The following is a 6,110-nucleotide window of genomic DNA, read 5'->3' as shown; positions in this document are numbered from 1 at the left end:
CTCAGGGGTGCACTACAAAGAAGAGAACTTAGATGAACCAAAGAGGGAGGTTTCTGGGAAATTTCACTCATGAAAGCCATATATTTCACTTTCCTCCCCACCCCCAGCACCTCCTCCTTATTTATCTCCTTTTCTTTCTCCCTGCAATGAAGTTGTCTCATTTAAGCAAACTGGCCTTAGGATACAATTCAATCCACATGAATCACCATATTATGGATATGACCTAATTGACTTTAGCCTCCACATTGTTGTCTCCTCCAGGTTACTGACCTCTCTTGTTCAACTCTTATGTCCAAACCATTATATTCAATCCCTACTTGGTGTAGCTTAGAGTTTAGCACAGTCCATTTTTCCCTTCTTCCCTTACCCTGGCAAGAAGCTCTCTTCTCCAAAAGAATTTGGCAAAACAAACTAAAAGTTTTAAGGTTGGATATAGTTTAGACTAGCTCTTTGGAATGAAACTGTCTTCAAAACTCATGATGCAGTGACTTAGCTCCATTCTGCAATCACATCAGTCCTATCAATTCTATCTCCCTAAAAACATATCACTCCTTCTCTTACTCTCCATCCCACTAACCTCCACCTTACTTCAGGCATTAATCTCTTCTTGTCCTAATTATTATCATGACCTCCAATCTTGCTGTCCCTTTATCCACCTTCCATGTGGCCACTGGTATAACTTCATAAAGCATGTTGATGCTAAGTCACTTCAGTCATGTCCGACTTTGTGTGACCCCATAGATGGCAGCCCACCAGGCTCCCCCATCCCTGGGATTCTCCTGGCAAGAACTCTGGAGTGGGTTGCCATTTCCTTCTCCAATGCATGAAAGTGAAAAGTGAAAGTGAAGTCGCTCAGTCGTGTCCGACTCTTCGCGACCCCTTGGACTGCAGCCTACCAGGCTCCTCCATCCATGAGATTTTCCAGGCAAGAGTACTGGAGTGGGTTGCCATTGCCTTCTCCATAAACCTAGCCATAAACTTTCCTGTTTAAAGCCCTGAAATGACTCCCCAAGACCTTCAGAATCAACACAAAGCTCTTCATCTAGGCTTATAAGTCCTTTTCTAACCCAGCTCCTCTCTACTGTTGCAAACTACTGCCCATCCATCTTGAACTATCTGTAGTTCCCACAACAGGCTATGCTTCAAGGTGAAGGAGACATAAAAACTTTCTTAGACCAAAAAAATGACAATTCACTGCCTGCAGAAGCTAAACTCTCTATGGCCATCCTTATCATTGCAAATGTTATTCTCTCTGCAAGAAATATTCTTTCCCTCCATAGTAGCTTGGCCAATTCCTTTTTTTTTTTTTTTCCAAACAGATTTACTAAAGTATAATTTACGTACCATAAAATTCACTAGGCTTGACTAACTGCTAACCTTTGAGATTCCATTTGGATGTCATCTCCTGTTCTCAGATAGGTTCCCTCAAAGACAGATCCTGAAACCAAGATGTGGGGGTGGGTGGTTTCTTTTGGATGGGATTTTCAGAAAACAGAGTGAGGGAGTGGAAAAGGGAGATAGAGAAGAGAGAAAAGTCAGTAAAGGGTGTGTTCACCATTGGGTTCTTACTGTGGGCAACTGAGGGAGGGGGTCAGTTCACTGCAGTATCTTTGAGAGCCTGTGTGAAACACCTCTCTGAGTTGTCCTACAGAGCCAAAGCCATTGGGGTATTTTTTTTCCTGTCCCTCATTAACTGAGGGTCACTCCTAGAGGTGTTGGCTCTCTGGTGCTTCCAGTGTGCCTGCCATGGTCAGACAATATCTCAGCCAGAGAGAGGAAGCCATCAGCATATATAGGAACTACCTAGAGTGAACTTCTAGAGCAGGCCAAGAGGGTAAGGATGGAGCACCAGATAGCAGCTCTACACACACTCTTTGCGGCCTTTCCAAATCCTACCTCTGCCTTTCAGATTGGGTTAGAGGAACCTTCTCACTGGTCCCATAGCACCAATATCCTTGCCACACTACACAATTTTCTTGTTTCACTAGTTGGCCTCTGGCCACTGTAATGTAGACATCTCAAAAGCAAGGTCTTTATATGTCTTCATTCTCCATATTTAGCAAGATACCTTGGACTTATCAAGCTCAATAATGGGTATGGTTGTTTCAAAGCATTTCATATTCATTATCATGTTTTATACCCAAAAATCTCCCTGCTCTGGAGACATCATCATCTTTATTATTCTGATTTTTATGTATAGAAATCTGAAATCCAGTGATGAGACAGAGCTAGATGGAAGACCATATTTGCTGATGGCTAGGCCAAACAACTTCAGTTTCTGCTGAAGGTGGACCACAGGAGGTAATGGCATTCACCCGAGGCTAAACCTTTCAACTTATGGTAGAAAAGGCTTTTCACATCTAGAATAGTCCCCTTTACAATATTCAGAAGATGCCTGAAGGTGGAAACAAAGCAGCCCTAGAAATGCCAAGTCGTGTGCTTTGTCTGAAAAAGGATTCTTTGATTTTTTTTCTTCTCTCATTTACACTCTCCTAGGAGCTGCCTCCTGATGTAACTTTTCTACAATTCTAATATTTGTGAATATGTAAATCAGATTTTACTATTAATTAATTCACCAGCATCATGCCATTCACCAGAAGGAAGTGATCAGCCATGGGGAACAGAATGCCTTGTAGCTCTGTATTTTTAAAAGTCAAAGCAAGAAGTACACAGTTTTAATAACAGAAGGGATGAAGTGCTTTGTTCTTAGGTTATGCTCTGGAGTCCAATTTTTAAAGGGATTAAGTATATAAACATCAAAGAAAGACTGCCCTGAAGCTAAGAACTGTATCAGGAAACCCCCTGCTTTCTTATGTCCCCTATGCTCATACATAAGACAATACATCTGGTGATTATAATGGTCTCTGTTCACTTTATACAGCAAAGCAAAGGAAGAGAATTAAAGAATCTTTCCCTTTGCAGTCTAATGACTAGTGGTGAACCACTAAAAAATGGAAGAATTTCAACAGGCATAAGGTCAGAGTCTTTTTGGTTGCTTTTTCTGCTATGTATTTTGGAAACCACTTGACAGTTTTCCGTTTTAATATTCGAGGGATTTTCCTTGGTAGAATCTAGACAAGGACTGCAGAAGTTTTGCCATCTGCAAAAAGAGTGGGTTGCAAACACTTTGGGTTCCATAACAATATTTTTGTTGGTCCACAGAACTCCTCTAAGGAGTACCAACATCAGAAATGAATACAAACACTGAAAAACTGATTAATGGATCAGCCATTGATATTGCCACTTTACAACACTATTAAATGAATGGCAAATACAGAAAGAGCATCAAATTATTTATAATATTCAGGGCACATTATATTATCTGATTACAACATTTCTGACTGACAGTATGATATCAAGTCAAGGTATTTTAGAAAAGGAATGAAGTGATTTTCTGCTTAAAAGAATGATTCAACAGAAAAACATGAATTTTTATATCAGATAGGCCTGAAAAGTGAAGTCGCTCAGTCGTGTCTGACTCTTTGCGACCCCATGGACTGTAGCCTACCAGACTCCTCTCTCCATGGGATTCTCCAGGCAAGAGTACTGGGGTGGGGTGCCATTTCCTTCTCCAGGGGATCTTCCCAACCCAGGGATCGAAGCCGGGTTTCCCACATTCCAGGCAGACACTTTAACCTCTGAGCCACCAGGGAAGCATTCAGACAGGCCTGGGTTCTATTTATACTTCCATTACAGTACAACACTGCACAAGAGAGTTAATCTCCTTAATCCTCAATTTGCTCTCTTTAAAATGGGTTTGACAATACTTAATAGCTCACAGAGTGATTTTTGCAAATTACATAGGCTAAGATAGGGGAAAGTGCCTAGGGTTAAACTGCACATAAAACACAGGAAAATATTCTTTTCCCAATTTTCTATCATTCCTGTGAGTTTTCAGAATAATCACTCCTAAACTTCAAAAGATTGTATTTTAGAATTAGTTCTAATGTTTTCCTTTAAATGTTGCCCCCGGTACAAACATATCACAAATGAATATATTATTAGGCACAATTTTAAATATGATCATATTGAATTTAGCTGTCTGTTTAAATTTATTTCCATTTTAATTAACCTGGTTTAGAAAAAGTTATCAATTTCCTGATTATGTTAGTTCAAAGAAACTCCTTAGCTCTATAATTTCCTTAAAACCAATATGGAACTGATAGAGGCTTGAAAAGGGAGGAGTAACTCGGTTTGAATGGATCTGTCCGTGGTGCTGAAAATGAATAAAGTACCTAAACTCTCATTTAGATACAGTGGAAGGAAAGCTAGTTTAACTTAAAGAAAAACCTGAGTTGCACTGAGATTTCAACAAAGTGGCATTACTCAGGAATTCCCAGAATGAGAAGTGGTCATCTTCTTTGACCAAGCTCAAAACTTTAGGACCATTCCAAGGGAAGAGAGAAAGGGACGTCTATCAGCCTAGCCCAGCAATCAAAAGCCTATCAAAAACTGACATAATATTTACATCTCATCAACATGTAGATATCTATAACACTAGATAACAAAGAAGCTCAAAACAGCAAGATGTTAACTCTGCTGCTGCTGCTGCTGCTGCTAAGTCGCTTCAGTCGTGTCCGACTCTGTTCGACCCCATAGACAGCAGCCCACCAGGCTCCCCCATCCCTGGGATTCTACAGGCAAGAACACTGGAGTGGGTTGCCATTTCCTTCTCCAATGCATGAAAGTGAAAAGTGAAAGTGAAGTCGCTCAGTCGTGTCCGACTCTTAGCGACCCCATGGACTGCAGCCTACCAGGCTCCTCTGTCCATGGATTTTCCAGGCAAGAGTACTGGAGTGGGGTGCCATTGCCTTCTCCATGTTAACTCTAGGCTAAAAGTATTCTAAGACTGGAGACCAACTAGATATCATCTATGTATTTTTGGTTGTGACCTCTCCTCTAAACATTTCCCTTACTCTGGTTCCTATTTTAACACTCAGTATATTTATTCAACCCATTAGACTAAAAATTTCATAACAGCAGGGAATCCCTTGCTCAGTTTCTCCTAGCTGTTGACCACAGTAGAAACTTTCTCACTGAAATAATTCAAATAAAATTGTTCAATTGAGTTAAATTAATCAACATTGTTTTGGCAGTCAGAAAAAGCTTATTAGATATACAAGCTAGGATTTTAAGAGAACCATGAAGGACAGAAGAATTTTGAAAGATAGAGAAAAATGTTAAGGCCATGCTTTCAGCTTTTTAGGAGGAAAAAAAAAAGCGAAGCAAAGATCTGGAACCTACTGACGACATAGTGAGCCCAGACACCCAAAGAGTGTCTTCCAAAATGTTTCTTCCTGAATCAGTGCATGGAATATCATTCATTTCCTTAGCCCTGAGTCCTATGTTTATTCAAAAAAATAATTTTGCATGACTTTTTTCTTTCATCATGATTGATCATTTTTCTAAAAGACTCATGATAGGAGAGACTACTGAGTTGGCAGGATATCCTGAAAGACTCAAATATTCAATCAGCACACTTTTGAGAGGGGATCATCTACACACAGCAATGTACCTCTTTATCTTAAGCAACCTATTAGGACATGCCACACACAGGTTTTCTCTTCAGCTGCAAGTTTAAACTCTCTTTAGAAGCCCCCTTTGTGTAAACTTTCTGTGAATACAGTGTTGCTTTACATAAAATTGTTTTTTGGTCAAAACAGGGCTGAGTGCCAGTAGATATTTTATACAGGCATCCTCACACATACACCCACAAAACAACAACAACAACAAAAAAAACCCTGATGTTTGCCAGGGGACCTTCCCCACTCTGAAAAAAAAAGTTACACTTTTTCCTTCCCTGCATGTGTTCCCATTCTCCAGAAATCTTACCTGGATGGCATCTTTTAGGATGGCAGAAGCACCCAACACTTAGAAATCTATCAGGGTTATTGAGATTAGGATAGCATAAAGTGATGATAAACACACTATGCTAAGAACCACCCTAAATTGCAGCCACCCAAATATCATTTGCATGACCCTGCTGTGCACAATGATTTCATGGGTGACAGAGATCAGTTTAGGTTTAAGATATATATTAATACATGAAAATATTTTGTTGTTTCTCAGGCAGAAAATGGTGGTGTGATTATTGAAAGCTGCTGCTGCTG

This window comes from Bos indicus, chromosome X (assembly GCF_029378745.1).
Source record: "Bos indicus isolate NIAB-ARS_2022 breed Sahiwal x Tharparkar chromosome X, NIAB-ARS_B.indTharparkar_mat_pri_1.0, whole genome shotgun sequence".
NCBI lineage: Eukaryota > Metazoa > Chordata > Mammalia > Artiodactyla > Bovidae > Bos > Bos indicus.
This window is presented reverse-complemented; position numbering follows the sequence as displayed.